Below are 22919 nucleotides of genomic sequence, written 5' to 3'. Positions count from 1 at the left end.
GATAGCTATCAGTGCGATGTGAAAGTCGTTCAGTTGTGCCTTACTCTTTGCGACCCCGTGGACTATACAGTCCATGGAATTCTCCAGTCCAGAATACTGAAGTGGGTAGCTTATCCCTTCTCCAGCAGATCTATCTGACCCAGGAATCGAACCGGGTTCTCCTGCATCGCAGGTGGATTCTTAACCAGGTGAGCTACGAGGGAAGCCCAGCAGTGTGATATGTTCTTTCTAATCACAGTTCCCCATGCCTGGGGGAGTAACAGCTCCACAGAAAGGAGTATTTCCTTCACTTATTTGTTTGCCTTATCTCCTTCCTGGTTGTACAAAAATTTTTGGAAGTTAATCTGACTGTTCTACCTGCCCTTTGCCCCCTTTCTCTCCTCCTGTGTCTATATTAAGTCTATATCCTGGCTGGTAACCTGACATCTTGCCTGAAAAGATGCACTGGATCAATCCCCATTCTTGGGATTCTAGTTTAGGAAATACAAGGGTTACCAGGCTAGTGTGAAAAAGCATTTAGGTCACAACAAAAGCCTCGATACAAACCAAACTCTTGCATTTGGAGGAGCAGAAATTAAGGGGATTAATAGGAAGACTTCAGCCTCCCCCCCCACCGCCGCCACTGCTGTCCATCCTGCAGGAACCCCCAAGCATCTGGGGGAGTCTGCGCTCCTTGCCCCCCAAAGAAGGATATGTGCGTGTATTAAATATTTTATAAACATGGGCTCATGCTTTTACATACTCTCCGGATTCCTGTTTAATTCAGTTAACAGTAATACACGATGTAGAATGCTCTTTCATAGCATACATTGTGACTTTAATAGTTTTGGAGCATTTATGGTCTGATTTTATTTAACCAATCCTCAATGGAGCATTGAGGTTTTATTTTTAGTTGTTTACTATCATAACAGCCATGGACAGAAAGATTTTTTTTCTACCCAAGATAGGATTAGTGTTTTTGTTCATTAGACTTCTCTTATTACTGTCTATGTTTGAAGTCTCATCTTGAATTTCATAGTCAATTTTTATCTTACATTTCATGACAAAAACTAACATGAATTTGGTGCCCACTGTGGGTGCTCCAGGCACTGCTTAGTGTTTCTCATGTGTCAACTTATCTGTACTTTTTTTTAAATTGAAATGCAGTTGACATACAACATTATGTTAGTTTCAAGTGAACAGCATAATGATTCCATATTTGTATATATTATGGGCTGATCACTACAACAAGTCTAGCTAGCATTCAGTACCACCTATAGTTACAAATTTTTTTTCTTGCAAAGAGAACTTTTTAAGATCTGTTCTCTTAGCAGTTTTCACATACAAATCGTACAACACAGTATTGTTGACCATAGTCACCATGTTGTACATCCCATCCCCTTATGAAAGGAGATTTGTGCCTGCTGACCCATTTACCCATCACACCACCTCTGCCTAGGAACTACCTGTCTGTTCCCTGTGAGTAAGTTGCAGACACGATACACCTCACTTCTAAACAGTGTTTTTATGCCTTAAAAAGGAATTCCCTTTAGCTCAGATGGTAAACAATCTGCCTTCAATGCAGGAGGCCCCGGTTCTATCTCTGGGTCAGGAGGATCCCCTGGAGAAGGGGATGGCAACCCACTCCAGAATTCTTGCCTGGAGAATCCCATGGACAGAAGGGCCTAGCGGGCTACAGCCCATGGGGTTGCAAAGAGTCGAACACAACTGAGTGACTAACGCTATATACTATACTACTATGCCTTAAAAATGCAGATGTTTTCTTACATAGCCATAGTACAGTTATCAGAACCAGGAAATTAATACTGAATAAGATCTTTAGATATTAATGTGTAATTTATAGGTTTTTATGATTTTAAATTCAGTATTATTTTAGAAATTATTATGGTGGCTTGGGTTTTTAATGTAGGATTATGTGTTGCATTTAGCCATTGGATCTCTTTCAGCTCTGTTAGCCTAGAGTAGTTTTTCAGTCTTTGTCTTTCATAACCTTGACCTTTTGAAATGGAGACTGTCCCTCAATATGGGTTTGTTGTATGCACTCTCTTGATGAGATTGAGGTCCTGTGTTTTGGCAGGAGTGCTGAAGGAGCGGTGTGTCCTTAGGGCAGCAGATCAAGAGTCGCGTGATGTCACTTAGTCCGATGGCGATGGTTATTATTAACTTTGATTGCTTGGTTTGAGGTGGTGTCTGCCAGCTCTCTCCGCTGTGGATTTACTGTCTTTCCCTTACAATCGGAGACATACCTGGTTGGGAGAGGCTATGTAAATGTCCTGTTTACCATCAAAATTTCACGCATTTTAATCCTTGCACAGTGCTTTGCCTGAGTCAGTCATTACATAATAGTTGCCAAATTGTTATTTTCAAATTGTATCATTCTTTTCACACTTAAAAGTTGGCATTCATAATTTAAGAAATAATTTTATTTAAATTTTATTTGTTTTAGCGTCTCTGGGTCTTTGTGGCCTTTGCTCTTCGTTGCAGTGCGTGGTCTTGTCCCTGCAGTGGCTCCTCTTAAGCCAGCACGGGCTCTAGGCGCACGGGCTGCGGTAGTTGCAACATGCAGGCTCCGCAGTAGCGACTCGTGAGCTCTAGAGCACAGGCTTAGGAATTGTGGTGCACAGACTTAGGCGCTGAGGCATTTGGGATCTTCCCAGACCAAGGGTGGAACCTGTGTCCCCTGCATTGGCAGGCGGATTCCTCGCCACTGAACTGCCAGGGGAAGAGTGGAGTTTATAGTTTTCACTCATAGATTTAAAAGTGTTTGATTCAAAACTGTTTCTAGTATCTGATTTTATAAATTTTTTTTCTTGGAAATTTCATCTAAAGTGGATAAACATTGATATACTAATTTTCACAAAGTAAAATAATTTGTAAATGATAAAAAAATTGTAAAGCTTCAGGTCTTTTTTCGTTATACTTAAAAAATGTTTCAAACCTACAGTGAAGTTCAAAGACAAATATAGGTGAGCCTTGCATACCTTTAGTTTAGATTCACCAGTTGTAAACATTCTACTTTATGTTTTCTTTTTTGATGAACCATTAGAAAGTAAGCTGTCAGTGTGATACTTTTCTCCTGAAATACTTTGCCATGCGCTTCCTAAGAATAGGGACCCTCTCCCACATGACCGCATCAGCATATTCACATTTAAGAAATTAACAATAATTCTGTAATATATCAATATCCGAATGTTGTCACTTGTCCCCACAGTGACTTTTATAGATGTTGTCCTTCACCTCTATCCTGGATTACATATTTGTTTGGTTTTGGAGATAGTTTTTAAGCAGATTGAAGCCAATCGTTTATCCCAGTAATAGGGAAAAGTTGATCAAATGATTTAAATTTCAAGCTGTAAATATGTGAGGTGAAATAATAAGGAAAAAAGATTTCATTGGAATAATACTGGCTCCAGTCCAGGCAGTGCTCAAGGTGTGGACAGACTCTCTCTGAGCCTCAGCTTTGTTGGAGAGTTTTTTGCTCATTCCATAGGGTTATGCTAAGAGTCAAGTGTTCATTAACATTGTGTTTTAAAATCAGTTTTGTTAACTATAAATACAATAAACTTGCATCTTTTTTAAGTATGTAGTTTGAGTTTTGACCAATGCATGCACCCTTTTGAGTATCTTTACTTCAATCAAGATGTAGAACATTTTGAGGGAGTTTCCTTGTGGTCCAGTGGTTAGGACTCTGTGCTTCCACTGCTGAGAGCACAGGTTTGATCCTTATTCAGGGAACTAAGATCCCACAAGCCGCATACTGCGGTCAAAAATCACCCGCAAAAAGATAGAACATTTTTGTCACCACCGAATTTTCCTTGTGTCCCTTGGCAGTCACTGATGTGCTTTCTGTGACTGTAGATTAGTTTGCCATCCCTAGAATTTCACATAGATCGTCTCACAGTCCATGTTCCTTTGTATCTGGCTTTGGTCAGCATGATTTTGAGAGGCGTATTGTTGTGTGTCTCAGTTGTTATGAATATAAGTGCTTGTATATTCACTTACTGGGGAAGGAAATGGCAACCCACTCCAGCATTCTTGCCTGGAGAACTCACTGGACAGAGGAGCCCATGGGGTCACAAAGAGTTAGACACGACTGAGTTACTTCCACTTTGCATGTTCACTTATAAGTCTTGGTGTAGATATTTGTTATTAATTCTTTTGAGTAAATAGCTAGCCATGGAATTGTTGGGTCATCTTAACTTTATAAGAAACTGCCAAATTGTTTTCCAAACAAATTTCTTTTTAAATTATTTCAATGTATACTTTGTGCATGTTAACAGCCCTGTGTACATTCTGTGACTTTCTGCGGTTGTGGAAACGCTGTCACAGTCAAGGTGTAGAATAGGCTCACCCCCTGAGAACTTTGATCACGCGCCTTGGTAACTGAGCATTTCCTCTAGCCCTCAGCAGTCACTCCTCTGTGTCACATAAATGGAACTGTACAGTGTGCAGCCCTTTGGGTTCCATGTCTTTACTTGGCAGAGTGCATTTGAGGTTAATTCCTGTTGTGCCATGTGTCAGCACTTAGTTCTGTTTATTGCCAAATACTCCTTTGTTGGGACACACCGGTTTGTTTATGCATTCATCAGAAGACCATTGGAGCTAGTTCTAGTTTGGGCGATCATGAATACAGTTGCTTAAGCGCTCATGTACAGGTGTCATTGTGAATACCGAGCAGCAGGATTGTTGAGTGCCGCAAAGTGCGCGGTTCCTTTGGAAAGCAGCGTGGTGGTTTCTGGCATTCCCTGCAGTAGTGTGTGAGCCTCATTCCTCTCTGTCTAGTGTGTGTTCTTGTCAGTGTGGTTTTGAAAACTGTCCTAAGAGGTGTATACTGCTCTCTCGTTGTGTTTTGAATTTGCATTTGCCTCATGACTAATTGTACCGAGTATTATTTGCCATCCACATACTTTGGAGAATTATCTTTTAAAATCTTTGCCCATTAAAAAAATAAATCTTTTGCCCATTTAAAAAAATGGGTTTTCTTAATATTGAGTTTTGAGAGTTTCTCATGTATTTACAATAGAAGTTCTTTATAAGGTGCATACTGAGAAAATATTTTCTCCTGTTCGAGGGCTTATCCTTAATTCTCCTAACAGTGTCTTTTTTTTTTTTTTTTTTTTTTTTTGCCATGCCGCGTGGAGGATCTCAGTTCCACAACTAGGGATTGAATCCCTCCCACAGCTGTGAAAGCCAAGAATCCTAACCACAAGGCCACCAGGGAACTCCTCAACAGTGTCTCTTGAATAGCAGAATATTAAAATTCGAGAAATCGAACTTAACAGTTTTTTTTTTTTTTTTTTTTTTTTTGGGATCATGCTTTTGGTATTGTATTTAAAAAATGATAGCCTAACCCAGGATCACCAAGAATTTCTTTTGTGTTTTCTTCTAGAGGTTTTACAGTTGTGGTTTTATAGTTGCTTTTTGCATGTTTTGTTGATAGTGTATGAGAAATATTTTTATAGCTCTTCATTTGATCTCTAAGAAGTAAGTGGTATTTTTCTATTTCCATAGAACTGTCTGGGACAGTCCAGAGGGCCAACCCTTAGAAGCAAAGTTCAGCTTAATTCTGGAGAATACAGAAATCATTTTATGTTGAAAAAGACATATCTTCATTCTGGGTTTGTGAAAGGGGATTTTCCTCAAAAGTTGGCTGCAGCGGGCTTTCCTGGTGTTTCAGTGGTTAAGAATCCGCCTTACAGTGCAAGGAACATCAGTTAAATCCCTGGTCCGGGAAGATCCCACATGGCGGGAAGCAAGTAAGCTCCTGTGCCACAACTACTGAGCCAGTGCTCTGCAGCCTGAGGCCACAACTACTGAGCCAGTGTGCCCTAGCTACCCAAGCCCAGGTGCCCTAGAGCACGTACTCTGCAGCAGGAGATGCCAGTGCAAAGAGAAGCCTGCGCACCGCAACTAGAGAATAGCTCCCACTCTCCGCAACTAGAGAAAGCCTGCATGCAGCAAGGGAGACCCAGCACAGCCAAAAAATAAATAAATCTTAAAGAAAAGTTGGCTGCAGTGTTGCTACAGAAGCATCAGCATTGTGTGTGTTAGCTCTTTCTCTGGAGGTTGGAATTTGATGATGAAAATAAAGAGTAGATTATTGAGATAGTTGGTACACGATAATTTAAGAAGCAAAAACAATTTGTTTATTTTGCATTCAGTTCCTCAAGTACTTAATGATTAATGGGATAAAAAGCTGTGAATGCAAACTCACATGCAGATTAGTACAAGTAAAACTGGAGAAATCTGAATAAGATCAGTGGATGTAGTTTGCTGGTGGCAATATCATAGTTGTGCAAAATGTTAGTGTTGGAGGAAACTGAGCAAAGTGCCCGGGTTTCTCTGTAGTATTTCTTACCCCTACATGCAATTATGACTTTATTAACTGGAGATGTATTAATACATGTTTTGTTACCAAAATGTTGTTGATTGGAGACATGTTTGTAGACTTGATACAATTGACATCATCGTGTAACATTGTTAGAGCTTCATATTGATCACGGGTTCATTGTACAATTCGCGATTGTTATTATCGTTCACATCTTGCTCCATTGGGTTTTTGCTCCAACCTTGTGTATATTATAGGTGTAAAATTTTCAAAAAATGACGTCACAAAATTTTGAGTGAAGAAACTTTTTTGGTGAATTTTATACAGATACTTTCTCTGATTGTCTGAGCAGCATATATACTACTGGTTTCTCAGAAGAGGATAGTTCTTCAGAATATAGTTTTGCTTCAGATGACGTGAATATTGTTGTTGTTCAACTGCTCATTGGAAGTGATGGACAGGGAGGCCTGGCGTGCTACAGTCCATAGGATCGCAAAGAGTTGGACATGACTGAGCAACTGAACAGAACTGCTAAGTCCTGTCCGACTCTGTGTAATCCCGTGGACTGTAGCCCACCAGGCTCCTTTGTCCATGGGGTTTCCCAGGCAAGAATATGGAGTGGGCTGCCATTTCCTTTTCCAGGGGAGGATACTTTACTGCTGAGCCTCCCGGGAAGCCCATACACACTGTGTATAAACATAAATAAGCACTTTTTAAATAATGCATAAAATGCACGTTCATGCTCAGCTGTGTCTGACCCTCTGTGACCCCACGGACTGCAGCATGCCAGGATTCCCTGTCCGTCACCAACTCCCGGAGCTTGATCAAATTCATTTCCATCGAGGTGGTGATGCCATCCAACCATCTCATCCTCTTATCCCCTTCTCCCACCTTCAATCTTTCCCAGCATCAGGGTCTTTACCAGTGAGTCAGTTCTTCGCATTAGGTTGCCAAAGTATAGGAGCTTCAGCATCAGTCCTTCCAATGAATATTCAGGACTGATTTCCTTTAGGATGGACTGGGTGGGTCTTCTTGCAGTCCAAGGGACTCTCAAGAATCTTTTCCAACACCACAGTTCAAAAGCATCAATTCTTCGGTGCTCAGCTTTCTTTATGGTCCAACTCCCATATCCATACATGACTACTGGAAAAACCATAACTTTGAGTAGAGGGACCTTTGTTGGCAAGATGTTGTCTCTACTTTTAATACACAGTCTAGGTTGGTCATAGCTCTTCCAAGGAGCAAGCGTCTTTTAATTTTATGGCTGCAGTCACCATCTGCAGTGACTTTGGAGCTCAAGAAAAGAAACTCTGTCACTGTTTCCTTTTTTTTCTCCCATCTATTTGCCATGAAGTGATGGGACCAGATGCCATGATCTTCAATTTTTGGATGTTGAGTTTTAAGCCAGCGTTTTCACTCTTCTCTTTGAGTTTTATCAAGAGGCTTTTTTTAGTTCTTCTTTGCTTTCTACCATAAGGATGGTGTCATCTGCATATCTGAGGTTATTGATACTTCTCCTAGGAATCTTGATTCCAGCTTGTACTTCATTCATCCAGCCTGGCATTCCCATGATGTACTCTGCATAGAAGTAAAATAAACAGGGTGACAGTATACAGCTTTGACGTTCTCCTTTCTCAATTTGGAACCAGTCCATTGTTCCATGTCCAGTTCTAACTGCTGCTGCTTGACCTGCATACAGATTTCTCAGGAGGGAGGTGAGGTGGTCTGGTATTCCCATCTGTTTAAGAATTTTCCACAGTTCTTGTGATCCACACAGTCAAAGGCTTTTTATCGTACATACATCATGATACTTCATTCTTAAATATTTCAGCATACATTGCCTAAGAACAATATAAAAATAAGAACATTCTCCTTTACAGCCACAATACTATTAATATTTCTAAGGAAAATTAAAAACAGTTTCATAATATTACTTAATCATATTTATAGTATTATCTAATATTCAGTTCCTCCCCCTGCTCCCATCAGAAAAATATCTTTCATTGTTGGTTTGGTTTTGGTCAAGGTTTCTTGCATTGCACCTGGATATTGTTTAATTTCTTTTCATCTAGAGTAGTCCTCTTGACTTTCTGCTTTTTATAACCCTTTGATGAGTGTCAGTCAGTTGTCTTATAGAATGTTACATGTTTTGAATTTTTCTCTTAACTCTAGATTCAAGTTAAACAGTTTTAGTAAGATTGTTTCATATGTGTCATTGGGTACTTACTCTTTCATGTCAGAAGCTGCTGTGATTTCAAGTTGTTACTGTTGAAATCAGTTGTGTCGGACTCTTTGCAACCTCACTGTCTGCAGTGTGCAGGCTTCTCTGTCCTTCACTATATCTTCTGGAGTTTGCTCAAACTCATGTCCATTGAATTGGTGATGCCATCCAGTCATCTCATTCTCTGTCACCCCCTTCTCCTCCTGCCCTCAGTCTTCGCTAGATTCAGGTGAGTTGGCTCTTCGCATTATGTGGCCAAAGTGTTGGAGCTTCAACTTCAGCATCATTCCTTCCACTAAATATTTAGGGTTGACCTCTTTTAGGATTGATTGGTTTGATCTTTTTCCAGTCCAAGAGGCTCTCCAGTCTTCTTCGGTACCACAGTTCGAAAGCATCAGCTCTTCAGCGTTCGGCTTTTTTTATGGTTCAGGTCTCACGTCTGTACATGACTACTGGAAAACTGTAGCTTTGACTATACGGGCCTTGGTCGGCAAAGTGATGTTTCTGCTTTTTAATATGCTGTCTAGATTTGTCAGCTTTCCTTCCTAGCTTTCCTTCCAAGGAGCAAGCATCTTTTAATTTCAGTGACTGCAGTCACCATCCGCAATGATTTTGGAGCCCAAGAAAATAAAATCTGTCACTGTTGCCTCCTTTTCCCCTTCTATTTGCCACAGAGTGCTGGGGCCAGATACCATGATCTTCGATTTTTGAACGCTGAGTTTTAAGCCAGCTCTTTACTCTCTTCTTTCATCCTCATCAAGAGGCTTTTTAGTTCCTCTTCACTTTCTGCCATCAGGGTGGTGTCATCTGCATATCTGAGGTTGTTGATATTTCTTCTGGCAATTTTGACTCCAGCTTGCGCAGCCTTGAATCCAGCCTGGCATTTCATATGATGTACTCTGCATATAAGTCAAATGAACAGGGTGATAGTTGATTCGGCAGTACATATACTAAAATTGGAAGAATATACAGAAGATTAGCATGGCCCCTGTGCAAGGATGACACGCAGATTTGTGAAGCATTCCGTGTTTTTGCTCGATGACAACCTAGAGGGGTGGGATGGGGATGGAAGTGGGGGGACATGGGTGCCTGTGGCTGACTCCTGTTAATGTTTGGTAGAACCAATGCAGTACTGTAATGCAATTACCTTCAATTAAAAATAAATAAAAAAACTAAATGAATAAATATTGAAAACAAAAAATAAGCGGGGTGACAGTACATAGCCTTGACATACCTCTTTCCCAAGTTTGAACCATTGTAACCATGTCTGATTCTGACTGTTGCTTCTTGACCTGCGTACAGGTTTCTCAGGAATTAGGTAAGGTGGTCCGGTATTCCCATCTCTTTAAGAATTTTCTGTAGTTTGTTGTGATCCATATCACAACAAGGCTTTCGCATAGTCAGTGAAGCAGATGTTCACTGACTGCAAACTTTTCCCCAAGCCGTGAGTAGGACTGTTCCTTCCATGGCCATCTTTTCATGTAAACATTAGTTGTGTGTGTGCCTGCGTGCTCAGTCGTGTCTGACTCTGCACAACCCCATGGAATGTAGCCTGCCAGGCTCCTCTGTCCATGGTATTTCCCAGGCAAGAGTACTGGAGTGGGTTGCCATTTCCTTCTGCAGGGGATCTTCCTGACCCAGGGATCAAACCCACATTTCTCGTGTCTCCTGCATTGGCAAGCGATTTCTTTACCACTGTGCCACCTAGAAAGCTGTTTACTGTTAGTGATATTTATTTTGATCACTTGGGTAGGGAAATTTTTTTTGTTTTTTGTTTTTTTTTATTTTTTATTTTTATTTTTTTTAATCAGAGAGTGTTTATTACTTTACAATATTGTATTGGTTTTGCCATACATCAACAGGTAGGGAAATTTATATTTTAGATTGAGAAGAAGAGAAACCTACTAATATCACTCAGGCAGCTTACCCTTGAGAGGAGGAGAGCTCTGTACACTGACAGGTGCCAGAAAGTAAAGTAAAAGACTTAGTCACTGCCCACAAAATCTGAGAGAGAGGGGGAGATATTATAGAGGTAGATGTTCAAATAGACTATTGTAGTACAGTATTTGTGAAATGAAAGTGTGCAAAATATAGCAGAAGCTAGTAGCTTTACAAAAAAAATAGCTGAGCCTGTTGGGGGATGGGTGTAGGGCATTTGGGACGGTTTCACAGCTTCCTCAGCCTGGAAGGCTGGGTAGAGAATTAACAGGTGCATAGGTACAGAGAGAGGGTCACTTAGTAGGATGACAGGCCATGTGGAAAGGAGGAAGAGACTGTGCCAGAGAGGGGATGGCACTGTGGAACCATCTGCAAGGTTGATGGGGGTACAGATGAGGCTCAGTTAGTGCTGAGGTGATGGTTAGATAGGAAGGTTATTTGATTTTATTTTGAAGTCGGGGTTTTCAAACTTTTAAAGCTGTGAATCACTTTGTTAAAAGGAAATTTTATGCAGGAACTCAGTATATAAAATAGATAAAAATAGAGCACTGTTTGAAAAATTGCCATAGGTGATGAGCTATTCTAGTTTGAGCAGGAGAATGTTGTGATTTATAGTGTTTAGAGCAGGATGGCATATAGTCAGTGTGCAGAAAATATTTGTTGACTGAATGGAGAGTAGAGTTCAGTTCCCTCGTAGTACAGAGGCAGCAGGTTGGAACTAGAAAGGCAGCCACCAGGCTGTGCCAGTTGCCTTGGTGAGCGCTGCCGACTGGAGCTGGAGATTGAATGGGGCTGCGGGTGAGGGTTGGACACAGAGTTGGTTGGACAGTGGCTTGAAGAGACTAGTACCGGAGTCCCAGTTCCATCCCCAGGGGTGTGTCATCCCCAGAGTGTTCTGGGAATTTGTGGAGGCCTTTTGGTGCCAGAGGTCAGAGGCAGCACGGGTGGAGAGAGGATGGGCGTGGGGGTGCTAGGCGTCACAGGTCCAGCCTGAGGTCTTTCATGCAGGTGAAGGAAAAAACTGGGATTTAAACCCAAACTTATGGTTTTACCTGTCAACACAGGGTAGTTTTTGCAGTGTTTAAACAGGTACCAAGATTTTTAGTAGTGCCTCTGTTCAGAACCAAGGAAAGATGATACTGTTTTGTTTGAAACGTTGATGAGAGTTTTTCACGGTTTGGGAATATCCTATATCGTATCTTACTCATCACTGATCATAGTTAATTGCTTACACCTCAGCTCGGTGTTGGTCTGTGTTTTTATTTTGGGTTCTGTTTTAACAAATGACTGCCGTGTCTTCTAGTGAGTCCATGCTTAAGCATTTACATTTTGGAATACTTTTTATTATGTATTTAATTTTTGTCTTCTCTTGATTGTAGTTGGGGTCATATATCAATTATGTTTATGGTTGTAAGTTATATTTATGGTTGTAGGAAGGCATCATTATCTGTGAATTTCACCTCAGGACAGTGTGGGCGTTGTAAAGCTCAGTGCTGTGAGGAGGGGGTGCGGACTTAACGGGAGGACTCTCCCATCCCCGTGAGTCCTAGGACTCTGGCTTGGGGGCCGCCCAGATGCAGTTACTCTTCATTGAGATGAGGATTGCGGCTGGGGTGAAGGTGGTAAACATGGGGCACGCTGAGGTTGGGCTTACACACAGCCTCAAGTTAGAAACGTATGGTAGAAATTGTGAACTGGGATTTGGAGTTGAGGAGGAAAAATAACAGCATTTCTGGAGAGTGAGGTGCTTCGTGCGGGTTGTGGGCCAGCCTGGGCTTCCTCCCCTGGCCGTGCTCTGCGCCTGTGTGGTACTGCCCTATGACACGGACTGCCGGCACGCCCAGTTTTCTCACTTTTAAAAGTGGGGATAATATACTTAGCCATTGAATTCATATGGAAATTAAGTGCTTTAAAACATGTCAAATACCTGAATAATGCCAACTTAAAAGTTGTATTCAAATTAGCTATTCACCAAAAATTCAGTAAATGCCAACAATTTTGAATAGATATATGAATTCTATCATTTGGGCCTTATAAAACAGAATTTTTATGGAAGACTGAGGGCTAGGGAGATTTCCTGTAGACTCAGGAGTCATAAATTGTACAGGAAGTAAAAGTCTGAATTGGCAAAGATAGAATCACATGCTGCCAGACCTTCCCTTCCATCCGTGGACTGTGGACCAGCAGCAGCAGCATCGCTTGGGAGCTTGTTAGAAATGCAGAATCTTAGGCCTCACTCTGAGATTACTGTTTCAGACTTTGAATTTAAGTGAAGTTTCCAGGTGATTCCTGTGCATATTGAAGCACGAGAAGCACTGGGCTCAGGTGTGAGCTGGTCTGGTTCAGCAGGGGCGGGGAACAGGGAGGGAGGCCTTGCTCAGGGCAGGTGCTGGGCCACCAGGCTGGTGGAGCCTGGCCTCGTTCCAAGTTTTAGCTTTGGGACCTTGGCAGGTCTCCTCCATTCTCTGGACCTCAGCTTTTTCATCTTTAGGTGAGGCAAGTTGTCTTCCGCTCTGCTTTTTCTGGGTTTTCTCCTGGGAAGACACTTGTGCATGGTGGTTAGGATTTGGACGGTGTGGGAGGTGAGTGGAGCATTGGGAGTGTGCTTAGGCATGAGTACACCATGAATGGAAATGGTGGATTTTACTAAAGTAAATATATTTAGTCATCCTTTCTGAATTTTGTTCAGAAATCTTAAGATTTAAGAGACACATTCTTTAAGCATATCTTCAGATTTAAAGCTGGCAAGCTGAAGCTTCTGTGGTGATTATTTTTTCTTTATTTGGCTTATTCTCAAGTGAACATATCATAGTTGGATATATTTTATATTAACTTCTAAAATAGTATTACTTTTTAAAAAATCTAGAAATCACATTTGGCTTCCACATTTTGTCTGAGCTTCCTCATTTTTCTTCAGACTTTCTGAGGACCTTGACAGTATCTACTACGTTTTACCTGCAGGGATCATGTCTAGAATAAACAGAATTCCTTGGTAGCTCAGTCGATAAAGAGTCTGCCTGCTGGGCAGAAGACCTGCATTCAGTCCCTGGGTGGGGAAGATCCCCTGGAGAAAGAAACGGCAACCCACTCCATTATTCTTGCATGGGAAACCCCATGGACAGAGGAGCCTGCTGGGCTACCTCCATGGGACCGCGAGAGTCGGACACGACTTACCAACTAAACCACCGCCAGGTATTAGATAATGTTTTGTGTTTGATTTATAAATTTTTATTAAAAATGTTTTAGCTTCCTTGAAGTTGAAAAATACAGGTCTTTGCCCCGTGAGTGTAATTGCAGTGTAATCTTCAGGAATATCTTCAATTTTTATCCCAAACTCAGGTTGCCTCACTGAGGAAAAGAGGTTTGTAATACACAAAAGAAAAAAAAGGTATGGGGGAAGTGGAGAGCTCAGCAACACGCAGCCATGAGGTGTTCTGGAGTAGGTGGTAGTGGTTTCCGTGGATGGGCTGACTATTAAGGAGTGGTGCAGAGAAGGCAGTGGCACCCCACTCCAGTACTCTTGCCTGGAAAACCCCATGGGCAGAGGAGCCTGGTAGGCTGCAGTCCATGGGGTCGCTAAGAGTCAGACACGACTGAGCGGCTTCACTTTCACTTTTCACTTTCATGCACTGGAGAGGGAAATGGCAATCCACTCCAGTGTTCTTGCCTGGAGAATCCCAGGGACGGGGGAGCCTGGTGGGCTGCCGTTTATGGGGTCGCGCAGCTGAGATCAAGGAAGCCAGAGATCACTACCTCCCAGCCCCTAGGGGAGGCGCTTCGCAATGTCTTGCTTTCTGCAGAACACTTCAATTTGAATTTAAAATCTTTGTTCTTAAACGGGCTGCATTTTGAGTCCTGTGCTGACTGCCATCTGCTTTTCTCCCAGGTTTGGGAACATGAGGAAAGCCAGCAAGCCTGGGAAGGCCAGAGAGAGGGGAGAGGTTCTGAAGGGGGTGGGGGCTCTCTTAAGTAACTGGCTGCATATCTGTGTAATCATAATCTCATCTATCTTTGTACAGTTGGTTGAGGGGACCCCAACTCGTTGTCCTTGCAACGAGCAGGATCTACTCTCTAGTTGCGGAGCAAGGTTCTCATTGTGGTAGCCTCTCTTTTTGCTGAGCATGGGCTCTAGGGCGTGTGGGCTTCGGTAGTTGTGGCATGCGGGCTCAGTAATTGCAGTGCACAGGCTTCGTTGCTCCGTGGCATGTGGATTCTTCTCAGACCAAGGATCGAACCTATGTCTCCCACATTGGCAGGTGTATTCTTCATCACTAAGCCACAAGGGAAGCCCCGAACCCTTTATATTTTAGAATCATTTTAGATTTACTGAAAAGTTACTGTCACAGTACCGAGAGTTCATGTATTACCCTGTTAGCAAACTTTTTCTGTGGAGGACCAGATAGTAAGTATTTTAGGCTTTGTGGACAGATTGTCTTTTCTTGGAATAGCTTAGTTCTGCCAGTGTAAGGCAAAAGCGGCCATAGCTGGACAGTAAGTAAATGAAGGGTATGGCTATGTTCTAGTAGATATTTTTTTTTTTTTTTTCCCCTTTGGTATGCCATGTGGCTTGCGAAATCTTAGTTCCCCAACCAGTGACAGAACTCAGGCCCTGGCAGTGAAAGCGCCAAGTCCTAACCACTGGACCACGGGTGAACTTCCTCAATAAAACTTGATAAGAGCAGGTGGCTGGTTGGATTTTGGTCAGTGGACATTAGTTTTCTGACTCCTGCTGAATACCCTTTACCCAGCCTTCCTGATGTTTAATCTTACACAATCAGGGTACATTTGTCAAAATGAAGATACTTTGATACAATGCTGCTAACCAAACCCAGACTTTATTTGAATACGTGTCCGTCTTTGATTCGGTTTTCAGTCTTGGCTTCAGCTTTATGCTTTGTTGACAGCATGTCTCCTCCGCCTGTTACTGTCAGCTGGAGACTCTGGATACTCATTTTGCTCTGTGAACTTTGTTGCCCAAATTGTCCTAGCTTTGGCCTTTGTGGTTCTTTCAGGTAAGCCTATGTCTTTTGGATATGTCCTCAGTTTTTCTTGTTTGAACCCTTTTTGTCTTTTTGGCTGCACAACATTTGGGATTTTAGTCCCCCAACCGGGGACTGAAGCTGTACCCCCTGCAGTAGAACCGCAGAGTATTAACCATTGCACCTCCAGGGAAGTCCCTCGAATACTTTCTGACTGAGTTATATTCCGTTATAAGGATATACTCCTCTTCTCTCTGGATCTTTTTGTGAGGTGGTGGACGTTTGGATTGTTTCCACCGTTTGTTTTGGTATGAATAATAACTTTGTGTATTGCTAATGGGTATTTTTGTGAGCATGTATTTTCTTTTCTCCTGGCTGGGTACCTAGGAGTGGAACTGGAGTTGTTTGACTTTATAATAAACCCCCAAACTTATTACCACAGTGGCTGCACGAGTTCCAGTTTTTCCCATCATCATTATTGCTCAGTATTGTCTGTATGATTATGACGTTCTGGTGGGTGTGGAATGCTGCCTCCCTATTGATGATGATAGTCAGCACCTTTTCATGTGTGTGTTAGTGATTCACATATTGTTGATGAAATTTCTATTAGGATATTTTGGTTATTTTAAAAATTAGTCTGTTAGGTGTATATGTTCTGGATGGAAGTCCTTTGTCAGAATTACTGTTTTACATATCTTTTCTTTCACTATGTGAGTTGTCTTTTCTTTCAGTCTATGAATTTTCTTTTTTCTAGTCTATGAGTTGTCTTTTCTAATTAATAAATTAGAATTTTCGAATTCTAATTTATCAATTTTTTCTTTTATGGTTGTGCTTTTGTTATCATCATATCTAAGACATTTTTCCTTGCCCAGGGTCACAGAGGTTTTCTCTTACATTGTCTTTTGCGGAGGAGGGCTGCACCTCGAGGCATGTGGAACTTCCCCACCACACCCTCTGTGGTAGAAGTGTGGAGTCTTAACCACTGGGCCACTGGGGAAGCTGTTCTTAATATTTTCTTTAGGTTTTATTGTTTTAAAAAAATATTTCTGTTTTTTTTGGCTGTGCTGGGTCTTTGTTGCTCCATGGGCTTTGCTCTAGTTTTGGCAAGCGGGGGCTGCTCTCTAGTTGCCGCGCGCGGGCTTCTCTTATGGCTGAGTGTGGGCTCTAGGGCCTGCAGGCTTCCGCAGGTACGGGTCCCAGGCTCTAGGTCAGCTGTTGTGGCGCCCAGCCCTGCTTCTCTTCAGCATGTGGGATCCTCCCAAACCAGGAATCAAACCCATGTCTCCCTCATTGGCAGGTGGATTTTTTTTTTTTTTTTTTTTTTAACCACAGAGCCACAAGGGAAACCCTGTTTTGGATTTTATATTTAGATCTGTGATCCATTTTGAATTGATTTTTGCTTATGGTGTGAGGCATTAATCACAACTGTTGTTTTGTTTTGTGTATGTTGTGGCACCATTTGTTGAAAGGACGTCCTTTATTCATTGAATTGCTTTTGTCCTTTTATAAAGAATCAGTTGCTTACATATGTGTGGGCTCACTTCTGGACCATTATCCTGTCTCATTATTGAACTTGTCTGTTTTTAGGCTAATACCACACTGTCTTGATTACTATAATTTTGTCATAATTCTTAAAATTAAATAATGTTAGTGATATTCACTCTGTTTGCCTATTTTATGTCCTTTGTACTTCCATATGGATTTTAGAATTATGCTGAGATTTTGAATGGGATTGTGAGGAATATACAGATCTTGTGGGAAATTGACCTTTTAATAGTATTTAGTCTTTTCTGTTTGTTTAGATTTTATTTAGTTTCTCACAGAAAAATATTATGTTTTTCAGTTTAGGTCCTACCTTTTGTTGGATTTTTTCCTGAAGCATTTTATACTTGTTTTCTATGCTGTTGTATATTTTAAAAATTTTTAATCATTTAAAAAGTTGTTTTTTACTGTCCTGTTGTACATTTTAAAAAGATTTCAGTTGTTTTTTGCTAGTTTATAGGCATGCAATTGAGTTTTATATATTGATCTTATATCCTGTAATTTTCCTAAATTCACTTTTTTAGCAGTATTTTTGTAGATTCCATTGGGTTTTCAACATAGATGATGTGATGATGTCTATAAATAAGACAGTTTTGCTTGTTTCTGATCTGGGTACCTTTTATTTTTCTTGCCTTATTGCTCTGTCTAGAACTCCCCATAAAACGTCCAATAGAAGCAACCAGAGCAGTCATCCTTGTCTTGTTCTTCATCTGAGGGAAAAGCATTCAGGCTTATCACCCTTTTATTTTGATTTTTTTTCCTAAAGTTATTTAGAAGTATGTTAATTTAGTTTCAAATACTTGGGAATCTGTCAGTTTTCTATTATTGATTTCTAACTTAATTCTATTTTGGTCAGACAAGTAGAGTTGGCATCTTTTTTTTTTAACTTCTCATATTCATAATTTTAATGCAAAGTTAAACTGTAAAGAAAAAACATTTAGACATTATAACAATAAGAGCAAATGTAATAGTTGGGAAAGTCAAGAACATGTAGAGAAGCAGCTCACTAAAAGAAGAAGCCAGTAGCCAGCATGTATGTGGGGATATGTTTGTCTTTGCTAGTGGGGTTGTCTGTTGTTTTTGTCTATTATTTCCTTTTGGGGATACATGCCTCCTCTACTCCACAGTTTCTTGCCTCAAGTTGGCATCCTTTAAAGTTGATTGAGACTTGTATTGTGGTCCATAACGTGGGCTTGCTAGTTATTTAATGTGTACTTGAAAAGAATGTGTGGTCTGCTGTCGTTGGCTGGAGTTTTCTTTAAATGTCAGTTCAGGAGCTTGGGTACCTTTAAACACAAAGAGTGAAATATGACATAGATTCTTTTCTCTTTCCCCAAATTCATAATGTGAGTGCTTAGATCCTGCTATCTCTTTCTACTAGCTGAGAACAGTCTCCTGATCAGAATGACAGCTCTGAGCTGGAAGGCCTTATTTCATTAGTGCACTAACCAGCCACAGAGGTTAGCTTATTGGCTACTTAATAATTAAATGAAGTTGGTTGTAATTCTTTGAGCATACACAGAACTTAGTAGGTTAACCCTTTACTGCCCAGGATTCCTGAGGTGTTCATGTATGAATACAGAGGAGCCTAAAATCCTTGAAAACTATGAGAAAAGATGTTTCAGTTAATTTCAAGAGAAGGTCTCATTTAAGAGGCATATTAAATGAAAACAAAATTACAGATTTGGAAACGAGTTCTCTGACTTGAATATTCCTTTATTAACTGATCTTGGAGTCTTAATGGAAGAACTTCTATACCAGCATTTCTTTCGGCTAGCCAGTTTTACTCTTTGAGGAGGTTTCACTAAAGCATTTCCTTGGTTATTTCATATCCTTGTAAGACACAGAGGAAGGTTAGTGGAAGAGAAGGCTGCACTAGATTATAGATCACTGGTGGTGAACCAAATATGGACTAGAATTCCAGAAATGAAAGAGACCTTGGATAAGGTGATGGGCATCTGGTGGTTGAGGAAATTCAGATGCAGAAAAGTTAGTGGTTGTCTGACAGCAGGGTGCCATGCCCCTCAAAGGGACTTTGACAGTCTTGAGACATATTTAGTTGCCACAAGTTAGGACAGGGGGCCCCCCTAGTATTCAGTGGTTAGAAGCCCAGGAAATTGCCAAATATCCACAGTCCCCAGAACAGAACAGTGCTCTGGGCCAAAATGTCAGTACTGCTGAGCTTAAGAATGGTCTGCATTCAGTTTATCTTGAGTTTTGATCAGAACCTGAATCTAAAACTGCTTCCAGTGATGTACATACTCGCCATCAGCTGCTCTTATTTTTCATTCTTTTCAACTTCATTTTAAGATTCAAGGTAAAATCCACATAACATAAAGTTAACCATTAACCACTTTAAAGTGTATAATTCAGTGACATTTAGTAAATTCAGTATGTTGTGCAACTGCCATCTGTTTGTAGTTCCAGGATATATCCATCACCCCACAAGGAGACCGCACACCCTTTAGACAGCGCTCCATTCCCTGCCCCACCTCTGGCCACCACTAATCGGCTTCTGTCTCTATGGAGTCTTTTTTTTTTTTTGTAAATGTCTCTGGATTCTAAATTCTTTTATAAGGTTTTTAAGAAATAAACTGGATGAGAAATCAGGAGCATGGACATGGCATCTGGGGTCCCATTCTTTTCTGTCAGTTAAGGGGGAAATCATTCATTTGACCTTTTCCCTTTATTTATGTGGCTGCTGGCCCAGTAGCCAGAATATTTTTCTGCTTTACATGAGTCTGAAATTCTAGCCCACAATCTGTTTGCTCAGAGTTTTTATGGATGTCTGTGAAAGTCGCTCAGTCGTGTCCGACTCTTAATTCTCCAGGCCAGAATACTGGCATGGGCAGCTCTTCCCTTCTCCAGGGGATCTTCCCAACTCAGGAATTGAACCCAAGTCTCCCACATTGCAGGCGGATTCTTTACCAGCTGAGCCACCAGGGAAGCCCTTGGACGTCTGTAACAGAATTTAATTTCTCACTGATCCTTTCTTACCTGGTATGCTTCTGAGCCACCTCCCCAGGTACTGAACCTAAATGTCCTTACATTGATGTGCTTGAAATTAGGAACTGAAGTGATTAGGGAGGTAAATTCATCCCATTACTAAACATAAATGTGTTTGGAGTCATTTAGCACCTAATTTGTATTGCTTTGTAATTAAAAACAAAAACAAGTATATTCCTATGTTTTCATTCCTGCTTAAAACCCTGCAGTGGCTGCTTCTTGGGTTTAGAGTAAACTCTGAATTCCTTACCATTGTGTAATAGGGTCCCCACAGGCTCTGCGTCCACTCCTGGCCTGTTCCTTCCTCTCCCCGGCTCTTGGTGTGGGCACATGAGCCCTTTTTTCTCATGAAGGATCCCAGCTCCTTGAGGCCTCTGCACCAGCAGTTGCCTCTCTGCGCATAGGGAGACATGCCTTGTACTGGTTTTCGAATCTTAGCTCACATGTCCTCTCACATGTGAAACCTGCACTGATTATCCTGCTGTCTATGGCTTGTTGTAAAAATTTCGAGTGAGTATTGTGGAGAGAATAATACAGCAGATTCCCCTTACACACGCTTTTGTTCACAGTCAGCCAGTTTAGAGCAGCGCTGCCTCTTCCTGAGCGTCGCTCTCTGTCATACTGCTCTTTTCAGTTTTCTTTTTCTGCGGTTGGCGTTTTTTTGTGTACACCCAGGACTGCGAGTTTTTTGAGCAGTAATCTTGTCTGTCCTGTTTACTCTTGCCTGGAACATGTTCCTTTGTCTGTGTACATAGTAGGTGCTCAGTAAATATTTACTGAATGAATGAAATGAAATAAACTTCTTCAAATCAGAGACTGTGCCTAACGCATGTTTGTCTTCGTAACTGTGCCTGATCCAGAGCTGCTGCACACACAGGTTCCTCTCCTCTCCTGACAGTAGATTTGTGGATGTAGTAACCCACGTGCAGGGTTTCTGTGATGGGAGGAAGGAGAGTATACTCTTCTTTGCATTTGCTTTCAGATTGCTCTGCTTGTATAGTAAGACTGGAGATTTTTTTCCTGTTGCCATATTCACGTGCTATTTAGTCTCAGTTGTTGTCTGCTTATAGGTAAATTTGTAACTCATACTAGAAGCCCACATTTATCTTTCCTTCCCTGATTGGTTGTTTCTAGAACTCTGGAAGGTAAGATCATCTAGGTTTAACTCCCATTTTACAGATGAGGACTTTGCCCAGAGTCATACAGTAAGGTGGTAGGTTCAGTTGGGGTTGGAAATGAGAGCCAAGCCTAGCAGTTAAAAGTACTTTGTAATTTTCTCTCTGTTGCATATTTATGAGTTCTGTTTTATTGGTTGGACTCTATAAGTTTTATTAGTTCTTTGTGATCAGGGGCTATGTACTCTTGAGTACCTGGTATAGCTTTTAACACCAAGCATAGACTAATGTTTTTGGACTAGGAGACTAATATAAGAGCATTGCTTTATTTGAGAATTAATTTAGTGTTATATCGCTATTTCTCCCTGCCTTATGGGAAGAGACACTTGGAGGACAGAGCTTGCTTACTTATGCAGAGGGCACATACAGGAACTGAGAACGGGGCGGATGAGACGGGGAGGGTTAACAGAAGGCTACAGGCGGAGGCTTTGCTCTTTGGAGCGAGTCCATCACTTCCTGCTGTCCAGTCCAGTGTGAAAGACCATCTGGGCCTCCCCTCAGCAGATGAACATGATGTAGTGGATGTGGGATATAAAAGCTGGGTTTTGCTGAAAGTAATTGTCAGGTTAGATAGATCTGGAAATATCCAGTGCAGAGACGGGATTGAAATGGGCAAAAAAGTGTAATGATTATTTATAATTATTTTGAGCCAGTGTAGATCTATTTATATCATGCAGACATATATTGAATACTTTTAAAATACGTGGTATCATTATAACATCGCTTTATGTATGTGTGTACTCAGTCGTGTCTGGCTCTTTGCGACCCCACAGACTGTAGCCCACCAAGCTCCGCTGTTCATGGGATTCTCTAGGCAAGAATACTGGAGTGGGTTACCATTTTCTACTCTAGGGAATCTTCCCGATGCAGGAATCAAACCCAGGTCTCCAGTGTCTCCTGCACTGGGAGGCGGATTCTTTACCACTGAGCCACGTGGGAAGCCCATTATAACATATTATATAGTTTTATTTCTTTTTAAAGTCATATATAATAAACATTTTCTGTGTTAATATTCAGTACTGCTGTAGAAATCAGTAAGTGATGTTTTTGTTTGTCATGGCTGATACTGTAATAACGTACCTCATTTCTTTTGCATGTTGAATGAATGATGATCAATAGCTGGTGGCTACAGTTTTGGTGTTCTTCTTTATTGTAACTAGGAGTTACAATAAATTACCCTTGGGAAAGGGTAAGTTCTGTGTATCTAGTCTGGTTCCCCAAAGTAAGGCCTTAGGAATTGCCACCATTGAGACTCGGCGGTGCAGCCAGGGCCAGTTGTTTTCTTAGAGCTACACTTCTCTTCTGTCTCTGACTTTGCGTTTTCATTCCCTGCCCCACCCTGCGCCCTGCAGCTGCTTCTGTGCTGTGTGTGCCTAAAGCAGGCTTGGGCTTCGGCGTGGCTCCCATTCTCAGGGCTGAAGAGCCTGAGCCTTTGGCTCCCAGTGCAGCAGTATCGCTTGCTGGTTTTTCACTTTGGGGGAGGGATACGAGGACCCTTTCAGATCCCTCCCGTCTTCAGCAGATCTAACTGATGGAAGATAGAAAGACACCCTCCGCCCACCACCCCCTGCCCCGTGCTGTGGGGTCAGCCGGTAAGCCCTTTTTTCTGGAGGCTCAGCCAACCGCAAATGAGGACTTCTGAGGTTGGGATGGTTGTATCTGGAAGTCTGCTATATCCCTCAGAGCTCTCGAAGTCACTCAAGAAGCTTGCACATGACTTGCCGTTTCCA

The 22919-nt window shown here is 41.5% G+C and overlaps 1 protein-coding gene and 1 non-coding gene across 6 annotated transcripts in view; both read left to right on the top strand.

Moving 5' to 3' along the window:
- The window catches only part of LOC102406873 (cat eye syndrome critical region protein 2), a 117904-nt gene that overhangs the window by 14121 nt on the left and 80864 nt on the right, over positions 1 to 22919 (top strand). The gene's annotated exons all lie outside the window — the stretch shown is intronic.
- LOC112584764 lies at positions 9479 to 9582 on the top strand. Its single transcript, XR_003109171.1, has one exon. It is a non-coding gene; the product is annotated as a U6 spliceosomal RNA (small nuclear RNA).

This window comes from Bubalus bubalis, chromosome 4 (assembly GCF_019923935.1).
Source record: "Bubalus bubalis isolate 160015118507 breed Murrah chromosome 4, NDDB_SH_1, whole genome shotgun sequence".
Taxonomy (NCBI): Eukaryota; Metazoa; Chordata; class Mammalia; order Artiodactyla; family Bovidae; genus Bubalus; species Bubalus bubalis.
The sequence above is the reverse complement of the archived record's forward strand: the minus strand, read 5'-3'. Positions and strand labels throughout refer to the sequence as shown.